Below are 23,305 nucleotides of genomic sequence, written 5' to 3'. Positions count from 1 at the left end.
CCTATAATAGATACGCAAAAAATGAGAAAGAAAGCCAAGCATAATAGCAAAGAAAGTCATCATTTACAAGGAAAGACAGCAAAAGGAGGAGAACAGAACTACAGAAACAACCAGAAAACAATTAACAAATTGGCAATGAGTACCTACCTATCAATAAATACTTTAAATGGAAATAGATTAAAAGGTTCAATAAAGAATAGAGTGATTGGATGAATAAATAACAAGACTCATCTATATGTTGCCTAAAAGAGAGTCACTTCAAACTTAAGGACACGTAAAGACTGAAAGTAAGAAAATGGGAAAAGAATGCCATACCTGGAATAAAACAAAATAGGCAGGGTGCATTGGTGGCTGAGTTGGTTGTGTCTGACTCTTGATTCCAGCACAGGTCATGATCTTCCAGCTGTGAGGCTGAGCCCCATGTGGGGCTCTGCACTGACGGCATGGAACCTGCTTGGGATTCTCTCCCCCTTTTCTCTCTTCCCTCCTCCACTCATGGACTTTCTCTTGCTCTCTCAAAATAAACAAACACTTTTAAAAAGCCAAGATAGCAATACTTTTGTCAGACAAAATAGAGTGTAAGACAAAGATAGTAACGAGAAAAAGAAAGCCACTAATGAAAAGATCAGTCCACCAAGTGCATATAACAATTGTAAATATTTATACACCCAACACTGATGTGTGTAAATATAAAAAGCAAGTACTAATAGGCATAATGAGAGAAATTGACAGCAATACGATAATAGTAGGGGATTTAGCACCCCACGTACATCAACGTATAGATTGTTAAGGCAGAAGAAAACAAGGTCTTTAAATGACACATTAGACTGAGTGGATTAATAGGTATATGTAAAACATTCTACTCCAAACCAATGGAATGCACATTCTTTTCTTTGTTTTTTAATATTTATTTATGTATTTTTTAATGTTTATTTTTGAAAGGGAGATACAAAGCACAAGCAGGGGAAGGGCAGAGAGTGAGAGGAAGACACAGAATCAGAAGCAGGCTCCAAGGTCTGAGCTGTCAGCACAGAGCCTGAGGTGGGGCTCGAACCCATGAACACAAAGATCATGACCTGAGCCAAAGTCAAATGCTTAACTGACTGAGCCAGCCAGGCACCCCAACATTTTTCAACTTTTATGTTTATTTATTTTGAGAGAGAGCAAGTAAATGAGTGCAAGTAAGGGGCAGAATGAGAGGGAGAGAGAATCCCATGCAGCCTGCACACTGTGAGCTTGGAGTCCGACAGGGGCTTGAACCCACAAATCATCAGATCATGACATGAGCCAAAATCAAGAGTCAGACACTTAACCGAATGAATACCCAGCTGCCTTAAAACATTCTTTTCAACTGCACATGGGACATTACTCAGGATAGACCACATGTTAAGCCACAAAACAAGTCTCAATAAATTAAAAATATTGAAGTCATATCAAGCATCTTCATATAACAATATGAAACTAGAAATCAATCACAAGGAAAAAATAGGGAGAAAAACAAACAGAGGGAGGTTTAACAACATGCTACTAAAGGGTCAAAGAGTCATTGAAGAAATTGGAAGGAAATTAAAAAAATACATGCAGACAAGTGAAAATGAAAACCCAATAGTCCCAAATCTCTGGGATGCAGTAAAAGCAGTTCTAAGAGAAAAATTTATAGTGATCCAGGCCCTACTTCATGAAACCAGCAAAATCTAAGACAAGCAGCTGGTTTCAACCTTATGGGACTCAGGAAAGAAGAACAAAGTCTAAAGCTGGTAGAAAGAAGGAAATAATAAAGATTAGAGTGGAGATATATGAAACACAAACAAATGGAAAGATAGTCCATGCACATGGATTATGAAAGAGTTAGTATTGTTAAAGCAATAGTAATTGCTTAACCCAGAGCAAGCTACAGATTCAACCCAATCCCTATCAAAATACCAACAGTATTTTTCACGAGAACAAATAATGCTAAAATTTGTGTCGAACCACAAAAGACAGCAAATAGCCAAAAGAATCTTGAGAAATAAAAACAAAGCTGGAGATATCACAGTCCCATATTTCAAGATACACATTAAAACCTTGGTTTGTGAGCATAATTCATTTGAAAAGCATGCTTGTAATCCAAAGTACTTGTATATCAAAGTAAATTTCTCCATAAGAAATAATGAAAACTCAGATGATTCATTCCACAACCCAAAAATATTAATATAAAATGATTATAATATTGTAATATAACACTAAATAATAAAGAAAATACAAAATATAAAGAAAAATAAATTAACCTGCACTTACCTTTGAACACCTTTGTGGCTGGTGTGAGAGAGACGAGAGAGGAGGGTTACTGTGTAGGACGACTTTCACTATCACTATCGGATGTTGAGTACGGTACAGCATCAAATTCTTGTCATACTGTATTTAATGTAAGTGGCAATAAGGCAGCAGAGGAAAGGGTCTCTGTCTGCAGGCAGCCTGACCTAGAATAAAGCAAAAGCATTCCTAAGCTTACTCTTATATGGAAAAACAAAGGACTGTCCATAGGTGCTTTGAAGTGACAAAAAATACACTAGTGTCAGTTGTGAGAACCTTCCAAAGTTCTAAGAAATCAGTCACTGATTTCTGCCAAACATCATGGCCTGAGACAATCACCCACAATCCCACAGTGAAAGAATGAGAGAGAGAGAGAGAGAGAGAGAGAGAGAGAGAGAGAGAGAGAGAAGAACCACTGGCTCAGTTGTGATCATGTGGGGTTTGGCATCACATACTACTCATATTGCAAGACATGACTCACTCATTTATCAAGTTAAAATTTATTAGAAATGTTTGTCTGTCTTGTGGAATACTCACAGAACAAGTTACTTGCAATCCAAGGTTTTACTGTCCTACAAAGCTAGAGCCACCAAAACAGTATGGTACTGATACAGAAACAGACACATAGATCAATGGAACAGTAAAGTCCAGAAATAAACCCAGAATTATATGGTCAATAAATCTATATATAATATGGTCAATAAATCTATAACAAAGGAGACAAGAATATGTAATGAGGAAAAGGGAGTATCTTTAATAAATGGTGCTGGGAAAACAAAGCAGATACATACAAAAAAATGAAACTGGGCTACTTTCTTATACCATATATAAATATAAGCTCAAAATATATTAAAAACCTGACACATGAGGCGCCTGGGTGGCTCAGCCGGTTAAGCATCAGACTTCAGCTCAGGTCATGATCTCAGAGTTTGTGAGTTTGAGCCCCACGACAGTCTCTGTACTGACAGCTCAGAGCTTGGAGCCTGCTTCGGATTTGGTGTCTCCCTCTCTTTCTGCCCCTCCCCCACTCACACTTTGTCTCTCTCTCTCTCTCTCTCTCTCTCTCTCTCTCTCTGTCTCTCTCTCTCAAAAATAAACATTTTTTTTAACTTGACACATAAAACTCCTAAAAAGCACAGGCAGAATCTCTCTGATATTGGCCTTTCCAACATTTTCTAGATATGTCTCCTCAGGCAAGGAAAACAAGCAACAATAAATTACAAGAATTACACCAAAATAAAAATCTTTTGCATAGTGAAGGAAAACAGCAGGGCAACACTACTGAATGGGAGACAATGCAAATAACATATCTGATAAGGAGTTAGTATCCAAAATATATAAAAACTTAAACAGCTCAACATCAAAAAATCCCAAGCAATTGATTAAAAAAAATGGTCAAAGGACCTGAATAGACATTTTTTCCAAAAATATACAGATGGCCAGCATATACATGAAAAGATGCTGGACATCATTAATTAGCAGGGAAATATAAATCAAAACTATCATGAGATATCACCTTACACCTGTCAGAATGACTAGAATGAAAAAGATAAAAAATAACAAGTGTCAATCAAAACGTGGAGTAAAAGAAACCCTCATGCACTGTGGTGGGAATGTAAATTAGTACAGCCACTATAGAAGTCAGTGTAGAGGTTCCTCAAAAAATTAAAAATAGAAATACCATACAATCCAGTAATTCCATTACTGGTATTTACCCACAGAAAATGAAATCACTAATTTGAAGAGTACATGTAGCTCTGTGTTTATTACAGCCTTATTAGCAATAGCCAAGCTATGGAAGCAACCTAAATGAAGAAGATGTGGTATACATATACAAGGAATATTCCTCAGCCATAAAGAAGAATGAGATCTTGCCATTCATAACATAGATCCATATATATATATACCACATCTTCATTTAGACCAGGAGACTACATGAAATAAGTAACAATGATAAACACTACGTGATTTCACTTATATGTGGAATCTGAAAAGCAAAACAAATGAGCAAAGAAAAAAAGCAGAAACAGACTCATAAATACAGAGTGGTGGTCGCTAGAGGGGAGAGTGATGATGGGATGGGCATAATGAGTAAAGGGGAGTGGGCTTCCAATTTTGGAGTGAATCAGTCATGGGGAGAAAAGCACAGCACAGAGAATATCATCAATGGTATTGTAATAGTGTGGCGTGGGGACAGATGGCCGCTACACGTGTGGGCAGCACAGCATAACATACAGAGATGTTGAATCACTATGTTGTACACCTGAAACTAAGGTAACATTGTGTGTCAACTATACTTCATTAAAATATTAATTAAAATAAGAAATAAATGGGCCACCAGAGAATCCAATCTCACTAAACTTAGTTCGGATCCACAAGCCAAAATAATCATTTTCAAAATAAGAATTCAATATGTATAGAATATTAGGACTTGGCAAAAGTTCAATGATTTTTACTGTGGCTTCTAGGAAATATAAGCTGCAAACTATGTTGCTTTGTTTTATGTTGGCTTTGTTTTGTTTTGTTTTTAAATTATGTAAAGCATGACACAAGTGGTTTGAATGCCTTAAGCATAAGAACCTATATTTCCAGGCACCTATGCATATTCTATTCACCTGAAGAATTAAGTAGTTTTTTGGTTTTTATGTTAATATACATGTAATAGCCTTATAGTCCACACAAAAATAATTTATATTAATTTAATGCTAAATAAAATACTTAACATATGGTAAGAGTTGAGAGCTATGGTATTTATAGAATCAAAACATAACCAAATTTATTCAACGTAAACTTAAGTTATACAACATCAAAGTCAATTCAATTAGGTAAACTCTACACATCACACCTAAGAAATAATAGAAAATAGAAAATTTTAAGCTGTTGTATTTATTAGACTTTTCATTGTGGCAGGGGGGAAAGGGCTGGGAGAGGAAGAAAAAGTAAAATGGAAAATGCTAAATATTTTTATTATTATTTATTGCTCAGATATATTTTATGTCACAAAATGTTTTAAATTTTATTAAACCAGCTGTAGAAACTGAGAATAAATACTTTCTGCTTTATAAGGAAGTTTTTCTGATATAGGAATCCCCAAGTGGGGATTCTAATGGGCAGCTGAACATACTTAAGAAAAGTTTTTACAATACCTGTCAGGAGTTTCAGATTCATATCTTCAATAGTTTATTTTTTCCATGCATTGTGCTTTGAAATGAGTTTGTCTAGAGGTAGGAAGTAGGAAGACTATCTTTCAGACCATCTATCTGCAGAAACGTAAGTACAGTCCAAGGGAAATGCAGAGAAAATTAGCTATTGCTATAGTTTATAATTTTATTCCTCCCCCATTTCTATCTCATGCACACACACAAGTTATTTATGCTAGTGTGCAGGTGTCTGGCTGTCCGCTTCAAGACCACCCTCAACGTGTACCCCTAATGTTTTCCTCCATGCTCCACTATGATCAAGAATATCATTTTCCTTAATCTTTTGCTTTATCCTTCCAAGTTTCAACTTTTATTTTGTTTCGCCGGTATTAACTCTGTGAACAATCTGGCACTTTGTGTTTCAAAGCTCTCTCAGATCTGAGCTTACCTCCAACCTAAGTTGCCTGAAGCAAAAAGAGAACAGCCTCCACACCTGATCAGCTTGGAGGAAAAGAGAAAGCACTGTCCTACAAGAGAAAAGTCTCATGTTCTAGTCTTAATTATCTCTATTTTATTTACAAGACCTCAGGCAAGTCACTCAACTACCCAAGACTTTGGTCTTGACAACAATTTCTGCCAAGCTAACATGGTGGTTTCAGGATTAAAACACCTACTTACAATAACTGCTATTTTTAATATCTGTTAATACATAACAGATTTTTGACACTTTTCTTAAAAAACTCTAACTTCTCTTGCCTAAGATATTTTCTCTAATAGATTTGGTATTCTTTGATCATGAAAGCTAAGACTAATTTTCTTTGAATGGTTAATATCTACTACTTGGCAATTTCTATATTTTCCAATACTACTGAATGAGAAAATAAACAAATTAAATGAAAATAATGTGTGTGACAACAATGTTCCAACATTTAACAAGCTATATAAATGGAAGATGTTGGTTTTTTTTTTAATTCGCCCATTTAATAAAGAATTCTGGAGCATTTATTCTGTACCAGGCACTGTACTAGACAAAGATAGTGGAAAAAATCTCTTGTAGAAAGTACAATTCTTAACACTTAAGAGCTCTTACTGAGTACTCACCAATGAGTTACTATAACTGGATAGTCAACCATGAAGAGACAGTAAAACATTAGAGTGGTTAGAAATAATTTCACTTCTTGTTGCATTTTTAATTATCAGACCTCTCAAAATCATTCTAATTTTAATATTTAAGAATATTTACTTTAATTGATTATTTAATCATAGCAAGCATCTTCTCTCACCATGTTGGTATAAAATTAGAAATAAATTATCATAAGAAAACTAAAAAACCACAAAAACATGGATATTAAAAAACATGACACCAAAGAGACAATGGGTCAAAGAAATCAAAGGTGAAGTAAAAAATACCTAAGGATAAACGAAAACAGAAATGGATATACTATAATCTATGGGATGCTTCTAAGAAGGAAGTTCATAACAATATAGGCCTACTTCAAAAAACAAAAAATTCTAAATAAATTTAGACCTAAAAGAACTAGAAAATAACAAATAAAGCCCAAAGGTAATAGAAAAAAATGAAATAAGATCAAGGCAGAAATAAATGCAATGAAGTCTAAAAAAATAATAGAAAAGATCAACGAAACTAAGAGCTGGTTCTTTAACAGATAAACAAAATAAACCTTTAGCTAGACTAACCAAGAAAAAAAAGAGAGTTCAAATAAAGAAAATCAGAAAAGAGATTAAAACTGATACCCCAGAAATGCAAAGGATCATAAGAGAATACCATGAACAAGTATATGCCAACAAATGAATAACCTACCAGAAATGGGTAAATTCCTAGAAACATACAATCTTCCAAGACTGAATCAGGTAGCAGTAGAAAATCTGAATAGACTGATTACTTATAAGTAGGATTGAAAGAGTAATAAAAAAAAACCTCCTAACAAACAAAAGTCTAGGACCAGATGGCTTCACTGATGAATGCTTCCAAATATTCAAAGAAAATTTAATCCTTCTCAACTCTTCCAAAAATTGAAGAGGAAGGAATGCTTCCAAACATATTTTAGGAGGTCAACATTATCCTGATTCTCAAACTAGACAAGAATGAACACACACACACACACACACACACACACACACACACACACACACTCTACAAGCCACTTGATAAACATAGATGCGAAAATCCTCAACAAAATATTAGTAAAGCAAGTTCAAAAATATATTATAAGGACTATACATCATGAAGTAGATTTATTCCAGGGATGTAAGTATGATTCAACATCCTTATATCAATCAACATGATACACCACATAAATGAAATGAATAAAAATCATATGATCATTCCAATATCTACAGAAAAAGCAATTGATAAAATTTAACATCCACTTATGATAAAAAATTCTCAACAATGTGGGCACAGAGGGACTATACCTCAACATAATAAAGGCCCTACTGGCAAACCCACAGCTAATAGCATACCCAGTAGAGAAAAATTAAAAGCTTTTCTGCTATAATCGGGAATAAGACAAGGATGTCCATTCTCACCACTTTTATTCACCATAGTATTGGAAGTACTAACGACAGCATTTAGGGAAAGAAGTAAAAGTCACCCACATTGGTAAGGAGGAAGTAAAACTGTTAGTGTGAGTGTGAGTGTGTGTGTGTGTGTGTGTGTGTGTGTAAATATACCCACACATATTTCTAGCAGAATATATATATATTTCTAAAAACTCCACTAAAAAACTATTAGAACTAGTAAATAAATCCAGAAAAGTCTATACAAAATTATACACAAAAATATGTGGTGTTTTTATACACTAATAATGAACTATCACAAAGAAAAATTAAGAAAATCTTATTTACAGTTGAACCAATAAGAATAAAATACCTAGGGATAAACTTAACCAAGGAGGTGAAAGACCTGTACACTGAAATCTGTAAGACATTAATAAAAGAAATTGAAGATGACACAATAAATGAAAAGACATTATGTGCTCATGGATTGGAAAAATTAATACTGCTAAAATGTTCATATTACCCAAAGCAATCTACAGATTCAATGTAATCTCTATCAAAATTCCAATGGCATATGTCACAGAACTAGAACAAATAACCCTAAATTTGTATGGAACCACAAAAGACCCCAAATAGCCAAACCAATCTTGAGAAAGAAGAAGAAAGCTGAGAGTTCTGGGAAACAAGCTGGACTAGGAGGACCCTAAAAGCTCACCTCATCCCATGGATACAGTGAGATAACACATCAGTGGAAATAACCCATAAAATGACCCAGAGACTGGCAGACCAACTCCACAACTAAATGTAGAGAAGAGGCCACATTGAAGAGTATAGTAAGGGTGGAGATGCAGTGGGGAGTTAAACCCTATGGGTCCAGCCACCAGAGGGAGGGAACCACAGGCAGGAAGAGGGGAAAGAAATAGACTATCACACAGGGGAGTCCACACAGGAAAGATGAATCCCTATAACATTTGGCTTTGAGAACCAGAGTGGTCACATTTCATAAATTCTTACAATCAGTGGGACTTAAAGCTTGGAACTCCAAAAATCAGTAGGCTCACTTGGGAGAGACTGGAAGGTGACAGGAAATTGAATTCCCTGCTTTAAGGAGACTGCACGACAAATAGCTGCTAGAGATACAGGGCAGAAGCAGTGGTTTGAAAAATGCCTGGGGCATATTGGAAGGAGAGTTATTTACTAATCTCAGAATTTTCTGAGGGACTTCTCCAGAAATAAAGGAGCTAGCAGGCACCCCTTCCCTCCCCTGCTCCCTAAAATAAACACATGGCCACCTGTAGGAACCAGCACAGCACCAGCACTCACTACTTAACTTGCTCACACTATGCTCCCTCTGCCCCTGTTTGGTCTGTCTCAGTCCCAGTGCTGCAGGTGCCCTCCCCCAGAAGACCTGCACGTATCTTGTCAACACCATGTCTCCAAAATACTAGTTTTACAAGGTCCTAGTCCAGTGATGGTGGATGGTCACCTCCCAAATAGGACCTGTGCACCCTGGTAAAACTGTGTGCTCCACCCGCGTATGCTTTGTAAAGCAGCCTGGCTGTCCCAGTCTTGGCAGCACCTGCATGTCTCCCCCTTTCTGTGGAATAGGACACACATCACCTTGGTAAAAGTGAATACTCTGCCCACTACTTTCAAAAGCAAGGGAGGTAGCTGACTTTCCTAACACAGTAAAACATACGCAGAGAGCTAGACAAAATGAGGAGACATTTCAAATGTCCCAGATGAAAGAAAAGGTAAGAGACCTAAGTGAAACAGATATAAGTAATATGCCTGATAGAGAATTTAAAGTAATAATCATGAAGATACTCACTGGACTTGAGAAAAGAGTGGAGGACATGAGTGACATCCTTAACAAAGAGATAAGAAAGAACCAATCAGAAATGAAGAACACAATAACTGAAATTAAAAATATACTAGATGTAATAAACAGCAGGATGGAAGAAGCAGAAAAATGAATCAGTGACCTGTAGGACAGAGTAATGGAAAGTAATCAAGTTGAGCATGTGAGAGGGAAAAAAAATGATGCAAAACAAGAAACTTAGGGAACTTAGTGACTCCATCAAACATAATAACATTCGCATTTCAGGGAACCCAGAAAAAGAACAGAGAGAAAGGGGGGAAGAAATTTTATTTAAAGAAATAATAGCTGAAAATTTCCTGAATTTGAGAAAGAAACAGAAATTCATATCTAAGAGACACAGAGGTCCCCCCATCAAAATCAACCAAAGGAAGTTCTTAACAAGATGCATAGTAATTCAAATGGCAAAAAGTAGGGATAAAGAAAAAAATTTTAAGCAGCAAGAGAAAAGAACTTAGTTATGTACAGAGGAACTGTATAGGGCTATCAGCAAAGTTTTCAGCAGAAACCAGAAAGGAATGGCATGATATATTCAAAATGACGAAAGGGAAAAATCTGCAGCCAAGATACTCTATCCAGTTAGGCTACCATCCAAAACAGAAGGAGAGATAAAGAGTTTCCCAGACAAACAAAAGTTATAGGAGTTTGTGACCACTAAACCAGCCTTCCAAGAAATGTAAAAGAACTATTTAGATAAAGACAAGGAAAAATAAAGAAAAAGGAATCCAAGTATATCACTAAAAGAAAGCCAAAGTCATGATGAGAGAAGAGAGCAACGTAAGAAACAGAAAATCCACAGAAATAAACACAAATAAATAACAAAATGGCAATAAATGTACCTCCAACAATAATTAATTTGAATGTAAATGGACTAAATGCTCCAATCAAAAGTCATAGGGTGCTGGAATGGACAAAAATAAAAGACTTATATATATGCTGCCTACAAGAGACTCACTTTGTTTTGTTTTGTTTTTAAAAATAAATAAGTAAATAAATTTAAAAAAAAGAAAGTGAGGTGTTGGGGGGGTAAAGGGGGATGGAAAACACGTATTATGCAAATGCAGAGGTAACAATACTTATATCAGACAAACAACTTTAAAACAAAGAATCTAATGAGAGACAAAGAAGAACACTATATAATCATTAAGGAGACTATCCAACAAGAAGACATAACAATTGTGACTACTTATGCACCCAACATGGAGAACCCAAATACATAAAACAGTAACAAATATAAAGGAACGAATTGATAGTAATACAATAACAGTAGGGGGCTTTAATACCTCACTTACATCAATGAACAGATCATCTAAACAGAAAATCAACAAGGAAATAATGGCTTTGAATGACATACTAGACCAGGTGGATCCAATAGATATATTCAGATCACTCCATCTTAAAACAACCAAATACACATTCTTCTCAAGTATGTGCTTGGAACATACTCTAGAGAAGATCACATATTAGGTTATAAAACAAGTATCAACAAATTAAAAAAAAAACTAAAGTTACACCATGGATCTTTTCTGACCCCAAAACAGTAAAACTAGAAATCAATATACAAGAAAAAAATCTGTAATGGACACAAATATATGGAGATTAAAAAACATGCTACTCAACAATGAATGGGTCAGCCAAGAAATCACAGATGAAATAAAAAATTACACAGAGACAAATGAAGATGAAAATACAATGATCCAAAGTCTTTGGGATGCAGTCAAAGTGGCTGTAAGAGAGTTCATAGCAATACAGGCCTACCTCATGAAGAAAAATCCCAAATAAAACAACCTAATCATACACCTAAAGGAGACAGAAAAAAAAAAAAACCCAATCCAGTAGATGAAGGAAATAATAAGATTATAGCAGAAAAATATGAAATAGAGACTTAAAAAATAATATAACAGATGAATGAAATCAGGAGTTGGTTTCTTTGGTAAAAAAAAAAAAAGACACAAAATTAGAAATGAAAGAGAAACTGATACCAAAGAAACACAAAACACTTTAAGAGATTATAATAAATTATGCCAACAAACTGGACAAACTAGAAAAAATAGATAAATTCCTAGAAATATATAACCCACCAAAACTCAAACAGGAAAAATTAGAAGATCTGAACAGACTAATTCCCAGCAATGAAAACTGAAAGGGAATCATTAATTAAATAAGCTCCCAACAAATAAAAGTCCAGACAAGATGGTTTCATAGGTGATTTCTACAAAACATTTGAAGAGTTAACACGTAGTCTCCTCAAACCTTTGTAAAAAATATGAGGAAGGAAACTTCCAAATTCATCCTATGAAGCCAGCATTACCCTGACTCCAAAAACAGATAAGGATACAACAACAAGAAAAGTTACCTACAAGCAGATTACGCTGATGAACATAGTAATGAATTCCTCAATAAAATATTAGCAAACTAAATCCAACAATTCACTGAAAAAAATCATTCACCACATTGATGTGGGATTTATTTCTGGGATGCAAGAATGATTCCATATTCACAAATAAATTAACACGATACATCACATCAATAGCAGAAAAGATAAAAACCATGTGATCATTTTAATAAGAAGCAGCATTTGACAAAGTACAACATCCATTCATGATAAAAGCCCTCAACAAAATAGGTGTGGAGGGAATATGCTTCAACATAATGAAGACCTTATATGAAAAATCCACAGTTGCCATTATACTCAATGAGGAAAAACTAAGCTTTTCCTCTAAAGTTGGGAACAAGACAAGGATGTATACTCTCCACACTTTAAGTCAACAAAATACTGGAAGTTCTAGCCGCAGCAATCAGACAGCAAAAAGAAATAAAAGGCATCCAAATTGGTAAGGAAGAAGTAAAACTTACATGATTCACAGATTACATACTATATATTGAAAATCTTAAACACTCTACCAAAAAACTACTAGAACTGATAAATGAATTCAGTAAAGTCACAAGATACAAAAATCAATGTACAGGAATCCATTGCATATCTATACACTAATAATGAATCAACAGAAAGAGAAAGAAAATAATCCTATCTACAACTGCACACAATATAATAAAGTACCTGGGAATAAACTTGACCAAAAAGGTGAAAACCTATACTCTGAAAACTATAAAACATTGATAAAAAAAAAAGATGACACAAACACATGAAAGATATTCCATGCTTATGTCTTGAAAGAATTAGTAGTGTTAAAATATCTATATTACCCAAAGTAATCTATACATTTAATGCAACCCCTACCAAATTCAAGCACCATTTTTCACAGAACTGGAACAGACAATCCTAAAACCTGTATGGACCACAAAAGACCCAAAAATAACCAAGCAATCCTGAAAAATAAAATTAAAACTGCAGATATCACAATTCCAACTTCAAACTATATTACAAGGCTGTAGTAATCCAAACATTACGTCACTGGCACAAAAATACACATAGATCACTATATCAGAATGGAAAGTCAAGAAATAAACCCACAGTTACAGGGTCAATTAAACTTCAAGAAAGGAGGCAAGAATACAATGGGGAAATGTCTAGTCAACAAGTGGTGCTGAGATCACAACAGCTACATGCAAAAGAATGAAACTGAACCACTTTCTTACACTGTACACGAAAATAAACTCAGAATGGATTAAGGGCCCCAATGTGAGACCTGAAACCATATAACTTCTAGAAGAGAGCAGAGGCAGTAATTTCTGTAACATTGGTTATAGCAATATCTTTCTAGATCTGCCACCTCAGGCAAGGGAGACAAATGCAAAAATAAACCATTGGGACTATATCAAAATAAAAAGCTTTTGCACAAGGAAGGAAACAACCAATGAAACTAAAAGGCAACCTATGGAATGGGAGAAGATATTTTCAAATGACATATCAGATAAGAAATTAGTATCCGAGGGTGCCTGGGTGGCTCAGTCGATTAAGTGTCAGGCTTCGGCTCAGGTCATGATCTCACAGTTCGTGGGTTCCAGCCCCACATCAGGCTCTGTGCTGATGACTAGCTCAGAGCCTAGAGCCTGCTTCAAATTGTATCTCCCTCTTGCTCTGACCTTCCCCTGCTTGTGCTCTGTCTCTCAAGGATAAATTTTTTTTAATTAAAAAAAAAAAAAGAAATTAGTATCCAAATGTGTAAAGAACTCATACTACTTAGGACTAAAAACCCAAATAATCCAATTTAAAAAATATATAGAAGACGTAAACATTTTTCCAAAGAAGACATCCAAATGGCCAATAGACACATCTAAAGGTGAAAAAAAACACTCATCATTAGGGAAATGCAAGTCAAAACCACAATGAGAGATCACCTCACACTTGTCAGAATGGCTAAAATAAAAACTCAAGAAACAATAAATTTTTGGTGAGGATGGGAAGAAAACGGAAACCATGTATACTGTTGGTGGGAATGCACATTGGTGTAGCCACTGTGGAAGACAGTGTGGAGGCTTCTCACAAAATAAAAAATAGAACTACCCTATGATCCAGTAGTTGGACTACTGGGTATTTACCCCAAGAATATAGAAACACTGACTGAAAGGGATACATGCACCCTTTATTTATTGCTGCTTTATTTACAATAATCAAATTAGGTTAGCAACCCAACTGTCTTTTGATAGAGGAATGAATAAAGAAGATATGGTATAGTTCTGCAACCAAATATTATTCAGCCATAAAAAAAATGAAATCTTGTCATTTGCAATAACATGGATAGATCTAGAGAGTATAGTGCTAAGTGAAATAAACCACTAGAGAAAGACAAATAACATATGAATTTACTCCTGCATGGAATTTAAGAAACCAAATGAGGGGTGCCTGGGTGGCTCAGTTGGTTAAGCAGTCGACTTCAGGTCAGGTCATGATCTCACAGTTCATGGGTTCAATCCCCGCATTGGGCTCTGTGCTGACAGCTCAGAGCCTGGAGCTTACTTCAGATTCTGTGTCTCCCTCTCTCTCTCTGCTCCTCCCCTGTTCATGTTCTCTCTTGCTTTTGCTCTCAAAACTAAATAAATATTTAAAAAAAAGAAAGAAAGAAACCAAATGAAGGTGGGGGGAAAGAAATCAAAAATAGATTCAACTAGACAGAACAGATGGTTAACAGAGGGTAGATAGTAGGGGATGGGTGAAATAGATGAAGGGATTTAAGAGTACACTTATCTTGATGATACTGAATAATATACTGAATTGTTGAATTACTATAATGTACACCTGAAACTAATTTAACAATGTATGTTAACTACATTGGAATAAAAATCTTTTAAAAAATAACAAAGCTATAGGCATTACATTCCCTGATTTCAAACTATACTAAAAGCTATAGTAAACAAAGCAGTATGGTACCAGGACATAAACAAATAGATCAACAGAACAAAATTGAGAGCCCAGAAATAAGCCCACACATGTGGTCAATTAATTCATGACAAAGAAACAGGGACAATCTCTTGGATAAGCACTGTTGGGAAAATTGGTGGTCCACTTGCAAAAGAATGAAATCAGACCACTATCTTATACACACAAATTAACTCAAAACAGATTAAAGACTTGAGAGTAAGATCTGAAAACCTACATTTCTAGAAGAAAACATAGGCAGTAATTCCTTAACATTAATGTCAATGATTTTTTAAAATCTGACCCTAGAGGCAAGAGAAATGAAAGCAAAACCAAACATATGGAAGCCTATCAAACTAAGAAGTTTTTGCACAGCAAAGGAAACCATCATCAAAATGAATAGGCAACCTACTAAATGGGAGAAGATATTCACAGATCATATATCCAATAAGGGGTTAATATCTAAGATATATAAAGAACTTATACAACAAAAAACCAAGCAACTCAATTAAAAGATGGGCAAAGGATATGAATAGACATTTTCCCAAAGACATTCAGATGGCCAAATAGTACCTGAAAAGATATTCAACATCACTAATTAAGGAAATGCAAATCAAAGCCACAATGACATCACTTCACACTTATTAGAATGGCTATTATCAAAAAGGTAAGAAATAACAAGGGTTGGAGAGGATGTGGAGGAAAGGAAACCCTTGTACACTGTTGCTGAGATTGTAAACTGTTAGAGCCACTCTGGAAAAGAGTAATGGAAGTTCATCAAAAAAAAGAATAGAACTAGCATATGATACAGCTATTCCACTATTGAGTATTTTTCTGATGAATATGAAAACGTTAAGTCAAAACAATATATGCACCCCTATGTTCAGTGCAGCTTTATTTACAATAGCTGATATATCAAAAAAAATTACCCTAAATATCCATTAATGGGTGAATGGATAAAGAAGATCTGGTATATATTCACAATGAGTACTACTCAGCCATTAAGAATGAAATCTTGCCATTTACAACAACATGAGATGGACCCTGAGGGCATTATGCTAAGTTAAATAAAGGAGAAAGACAAATGCTGTATGATTTCACTCATATGTGGAATCTAAAAACAAACTCTATAGAGTGAACAGATTGGTAGTTATCAGAGGGAAACAGACTGGGTAGGTGAAAGGCATCAACTATAGGGAAATGGATGGTAACTAGACTTTTGGGCGTGATCACTGTAATATATACAGATGCTGAATTAAAATGCTCTATATTTGAAACATATTAAAAATTGTACTTAATACTGGCTCTTGTTCTGAAGTACATACCAAATTTATTTAAAAATCTCTGCTGCCCTCAAGGAGCTTAGATTTAGGAAAAGTGCTAAGACATGAGTCCGAATATTCAATTATAATTGAGGGATATAAGGAAGGAGTTAATTTATACACTGTCAAATATTTAGAGAGAAATTGCAGTTATTGTAAATGGAGCATAATGACAGCCACACAAGGTGTTAAATTGCCTATAGAGCCTTGAAATAATTAACAAAATATCTCTAGTGGAAAATCAGTCATTTCCTAGTTATTACTCAAGCCTTCCCCACTTAGGTTCCATGCATAATTTCAGAAGCTTTTGTGTAGTAACAATGATTCATCTTGTATTTTATGTAGTCTTTTCTGGAATCATTGTTTGTGTCTCTAAATACAGTCCACACAGGCTCAGATTTTCAATGCAATATTAATGTTGCATGTGCATAGAAATGTTCTTATTTACCTGTCTTCGCTGTTCTTATTCCAGTACTTTAAAAGCATTTGCAGCTGAGTCGTTTGTTTCTCTCAAAATGTGAGATGAGCTTATAGCTCACATAGAGTGGAGGCATAATAGCTAAACAGTTTTTTTTTAGCCTGGAGGATCATAGATCTGCCCCCTGGGATTTATGCCATCATTTCAAACCCCCAAGCTAAGAAAAATGTATTGTCAGACTTGCTTTACCATTCCTTCAAATGAAAGTTTAATCAACTTGACATTTACAGTAAGGAGCGTTTGGGTGACAGCATTTATGGAACACACAGAAATCTCTGTCTTAAAGTAAATATGAAAATGTGGTATAAAGGAGGATGTTGGAGTGTCGAATCAAGACTCTAAGTCGAAAAACAGTTTTCTAGTGCTGATATACAGCTGAAAATGCTGAAGATGCAGTATGATGCTGTAGAGGCTATGCTTTTTCCTTCAACATTTATAGATTTTATAAGGAGAAAAAGAATTCTTTAGTCAAATAGGTTTGCAAAACACCTGGGTCAAACAAAGGAAAAAAAGATTCAGAATTTCTCAAGACTTTTAATATGTGAATATACTTAATTGTACACGTAAAATTGTTAGAATGGTAAATTTCATGTGTTTTTTTACCACCACGTAAAAAATCATGTAATTTTTTAATATAGTGCTTTATTAAATTAGCTAAATGTAAAGATGAAAAAATGAATTTGAATATTTAAAATTATTTCTCTCTTTAAGAAATAAACCCTTACTGGTGAAGAAATCTAGCTCACTAGAATGGAAATCCAAAGGTTTCAAGATAGCTCCTCAATTAAGGTAGCAACAGTACACATATTTAGGGTTATGATGAAACTTTTAAAAATTGTATGAATGGGTGGCTCAGTCAGTTGAGTGTTTGACTTTGGCTCAGGTCATAATCTCATAGTTCATGAGTATGAGCCCCATGTCAGGCTCTGTGCTGACAGCTCTGAGCCTGGAGCCTGCTTTAGATTCTGTGTCTCCCTCTCTCCCCACCTCCCCAACTCGCACTTTGTCTCTCTCTCAAAAATAAACAAACATTTAAAAAATTGTATGAGTTTTAAAATAAAGGCATTTAACATTTTCAAATTAGCTTATTTCCCTAACTATACATATACAATTACTATAGAATCAAAATATGATCAGTAAGAACTTGCATATTTCTAAATTAACTTTTATTACCACAAGTGAGAAATTTATTCCTAAATTTTTACTTTTGGCACTCTAAACTTATTATCATTACTATTGTAATTTCCTGTGGATTTCAGGCTCAGTTTACAGAAACAATTACCATCTTTAAGGAAGAGGATGTGCCTTGCAATGGGTGAAGTATGCTTCTGTACTTCTTTCTTTCCCTCACTCTCTCCCAGAGTACTGCTTGGCTTTTTTGTTCTGTATAGGTAGTATTTATCCAAAGCATAACTTTTTGGGGAAGTCGAAGGAATGTGTGAAGGAAAGAGAGATCCCCACAGTACTTAATAATTGTGCTTAGTTGAATTTGAAAAATAAGATAGGTATAACAGCACAAAATATCTTCTCACCTCTAGAGCATTTACTGCCCACTCCTCTTTTAGGCAACACTAGGCAGGTGCTCCCAGAAAATAAATATGGAGCTTACACTTAGTAAAGGACAACGAAAACATTAATATTCCTGTGATACAGCCAAACCCATCTAGTATGATAGGACTGTATTCACTGTGTACAAATGGAGTGATAAATGTCCTCAGGGAGGTGATAACTGAAGAGGCAGTTGCAAGAATTCCAGGTGAGAAGTACAGGCACACTTGCCTTTTGTCTTCATTATAGCCCAGGAACAGAGTTTCTAGAAGCTATGTATGTGATTGAAGAGGGAGCCTGGGAAATTGTTACAGGGCAGTAATTCAGAAACAAGGGGCGGGGGTTGGGTGGGGATTTCAAAGCAAAGTGATTAAAGATGAGCCTAGGACAATACAAAGACCCTACTTAATGGAATGAAAATCATCCCTGGAGAGAACAAAAATGTCTTTTTGTATGGCCAGAGTAAAAAGGTCTCTCATGAGCTTTAAGGTAATTCAAAGTCTCCACAGCACCTAAAAAGACAAATGATCAATGTCTAGCTTTCACCCAATTCACATATACCCATGTAAACATGGAGGACCTGGACACTAAGGCTGATGGGGAGGCACAGGGAAACAGGTGCCCTTGGAGTTCTCCCCTGTTAGGTCAACCTTAAATCTCCAGAAGAGCTGTCTAGAAAGAGGTCCCTTATGGGTGGGAACTGTACCGTGAAGAAGACAAGAAGGAGCATGGATGTAAGCCTTATGCCCTATCCCATTTTTTTTTAATGCATAACATGCTATACAGAGACTCTGTCAGGATAATGCAATAAAGGGAGCTCATGCAGAAGGCAGAAGAGGACACGAGCCCCATTTGCAGGCTAGGATAGAACAAGAGTAATTATTACAAGAGCTTTTGGAGAATTCTTAAAGCCTTCAACACTCCAATGTTAATTGGTTTTGGTCCCCACTCTTTTTCAGAGAGTATTTAGGACAAAACCCTAAAATAAGAAGGGTGTGTGATCTTTTAATTCTGGGTCAAAGAAAAGCCAGAAAGCAAGGAGACTGCATTCTAATTACTTATATAATCTTGAGAGTGAGAGCAGCTACGAGGAAGAAAGTCAACCACATCCTTGAGACCTGAGATTCATGAGAGGCCGTGGCAAGGCCTGCTTGGGATGGAGCAGCAAGCCCAGGAGTTTTAGCCAAAAGAGATTCTATATTGGGTCTGTCAAAATGATGGATTCAAACATATTTATTATTTCTTCAGTTGAGCAACTATAATGAGACTACGATTGAGTCATTTCTAGTACATATCCAGATGTTTTTTAATAAATTGGTAAGTTGAACTATAAAATGAAAAAGAAAATCATCTTTTCAAGCTCCAATGTAAAGCAAAAACAATAGGAAATCCCAAGTCTAGTTACTAAATCATTTGTACATTTTTTTCCTCTAATGGTAAATCATCTGAATTAAGAGTTGTATCTAGAAAAATTTTTAAAGATACTCATTTGATTCTAGAAATCACCATTAAATGTGTCATCTTGATTCATAATTTAACAGAACTCAGACTGCATTCTTTTCTCTCATGTACCGCTATTTCCATATCAGTAATGACACAAGGTTAAATGTCATCATTATTCTCTTCTATTTGTAGAAGTTAAACATTATTCTGCTTCATGGCTTCCTGCTGAGGCATCTTTTTACTTTAGTTCCCACATTATATTATTTGAATGGTCTGACTCCATGGACAGTTCCAGAGCACATCATGCTTCTTTATCACTACAAGTTCAGGCCATTGTCTACACCAACTCCCAAATACCCAAAAATGGTTCTCACACCTTTCCATGCACAAAAATCACCTAGGGATCTTGTTAAAATGCTAATTGTGGGGCGCCTGGGTGGCTCAGTTGGTTAAGCCTCCAACTTTGGCTCAGGTCACCATCACACGTTCGTGGATTCAAGCCCCACATCGGGCTCTGTGCTGACAGCTAGCTCAGAGCCTGGAGCCTGCTTCTGATTCTGTGTCTCCCTCTCTCTCTGTCCCTCCCCACTCATGCTCTGTCTCAAAAATAAATAAAACATTAAAATATATATATATATATATGAAAAAAATGCTAATTCTTGGTTTTTCATTTTAAAACTAGTTTGTCCAGGGGCACCTGGAGCCTGCTTCAGATTCTGTGGCTCCCTCTCTCTCTACCCCTCCCCCACGCAGTCTCTGTCTCTGTCTCTCAAAATTAAAGACTTAAAAAAAAAAAACCCAACAAACTAGTTTGCCCAATGGTTCAAAAGCAGAGGATCCATGGATCCTAGTTTAACAAACACTGGTTTATTTTTCCCTTTCTTGCCTCCTTAATAGATCCTACCCATATGGATTTCTTCCTTAGACTCTAAGGTAGTATGTTAATCTCTGATTTAGCCCTAAATAGTTTGATCTTTTTGCACTGTTTATTTCATGTGGTTGTATCTCAGTTCTGAACTCTACTGAAAATTCCTGGGTGGAACCCCATGGTATAATAATGTACAATAATATTGTATGGAATGTCTACGGAACAAAGAGCCTCTCATGGCAGGAGGATGGAGATTTTTTATAGCTTTAAAGACGACAGGAGGAAGAGGCCATGGCAGAAAGCCAAGGCATTCAACAAAGGAGGCATCGACATGGGGGCAATGTAGCAGCCTCCTCTGTCCATGCCACTGCAGGTGTGGAAACAGGGAGACAAGGCAGAAGCAGCACTGGGCCCCACAGAGCCAGGCCCCTGGTATTCCGATGCCCTTTATTTGCTATGTTACTTGGGTATGTCCTTTCTCTAGACTTTAGGGTACCCAGATTAAAAAGGAAAACTTATAATGTGATCTCTAAAATCCCTTCTGATGCTATAGAGTCTGGTAATTTACTCCTATCTAGAAAAGTACCAGAAAGAGAAGTGTTACACTAAGGAAGTACTTTCTGGCTGTGAAAGTTGTCAGTTCCTTTGTTCTCAGCTCTCTCCTTCTAATTTCAAATTATCTCCTCATTAAATTTTTTCCTACATATTTTCTCCACTGTTTTTAATTTCTTATAAATGAGAAGCAATGCCATTTGATGTTATATGTAGTTATTCTGAGACTTTTTAGCACACTGATATTCTTTCCTGCCACTTCATGTGAGAAGTGTCTTCTCTGAAAATTTTTGGATTTGAGAATTTTCCTGAGACATTCTGTTTTATTATCCTGTCTTCTTTTTGCCAATATCTATAAAACCATTTTCCACTTCATCTCACAATTTCTCTTTTCCATTGCTCTGTAAAATGTGCATTTCATAATATAATGACATTATATAGGTCCCCAGGCTCCTTCTACCCTAAAAGAATGTGTATAGTTTTATAAATAAGGTTTTTAAAAGTTGATTCCTACTATTAGTCTAGTTGATAGACATCATTTAGGTATCTTTACTTTCACAATACAAATGATAATTTGTAAAAAGTAAAAGATTACTTTTTATATTTTCCTTATAATTACTGTTACAAGCATTTAAGAATTATTTCTCTTCCCTATCTTTTCTAACAACGTATTTTAAATGTTTAATTTTGTTTGATGTTAATTATCACTTTTTGTCAAGGCAGAACAAAAGTTAGACAAATTTAAAGGAAAATATGTTCATTATAATTTCCTCAGCTTACCACAAAAGATTTCATTCATGCATGTTATTGACATGAATATTTTAACAATTATATTCATAGCATAATGTCACCTTATAACCTTTACTTGTTAATATATCAAATATTATCTCAATCATAATGGTTAATGGTCACAAAATGTTTCTTTTAAATTTTTTTAATGTTTTATTTATTTTTTGATACAGAGAGAGACAGAGCATGAAAGGGGGAGGGGCAGAGAGAGAGAAGGAGACACAGAAACAGAAGCAGGCTCCAGGCTCTGAGCTAGCTGGCAGCACAGAGCCTGACGCGGGGCTCGAACCCACGAATGTGAGATCTGACCTGAGCCAAAGTCGGAGGTTTAACCAACTGAGTCACCCAGGCGCCCCTCACATAATGTTTCATTGAGTTAGTGTGATGTACTTCTTTTTGTACATTTAGGTTTGTTATCCTATTATTTTTTGATACTGCTATGATTATCTTCATGCAAACAGCCTTTCACTACTTAAGATGGTATCTTCAGAAATAGGATAGCTAAGTCAAAAGACAGGAACATTTCGAAGGTTTCTAATAAAAATGATCATACTGCTTTCCAAAATGGGTTGTATAAATTTACATTCCCACCCTCCTATAAATGCATGAGTTAAACACAATATTATTATAAGCAGCCATTTATCTTTTAAAAGATTATGACCAAATACACGTAGCATAAAAAATGGTTAAAAGGGTAAAATTTAAGTGTACAACTCAGTGATATTAAGAACATTATATTGGGTTTTTTTAATAGTTTATTGTCAAATTGGTTTCCATACAACACCCAGTGCTCTTCCCCATAAGTGCCCTCCACCATCACCACCACCTCTTTTACCCCCCTCCCCCTTCCCCTTCAAACCTCAGTTCATTTTCAGCATTCAATAGTCTCTCAAGTTTTGTGTCCCTCTCTCTCCCCAACTCTCTTTCCGTCTTCCCCTCCCCCTGGTCCTCCATTAGGTTTCTCCTGTTTTCCTGTTAGACCAATGAGTGCAAACATATGGTTTCTGTCCTTCTCTGCCTGACTTATTTCGCTTAGCATGACACCCTCAAGGTCCATCCACTTTCCTACAAATGGCCATATTTCATTCTTTCTCATTGCCATGTAGTACTCCATTGTGTATATATACCACATCTTCTTGATCCACTCATCAGGT

Source organism: Suricata suricatta, chromosome 7 (assembly GCF_006229205.1).
Source record: "Suricata suricatta isolate VVHF042 chromosome 7, meerkat_22Aug2017_6uvM2_HiC, whole genome shotgun sequence".
NCBI lineage: Eukaryota > Metazoa > Chordata > Mammalia > Carnivora > Herpestidae > Suricata > Suricata suricatta.
This window is presented reverse-complemented; position numbering follows the sequence as displayed.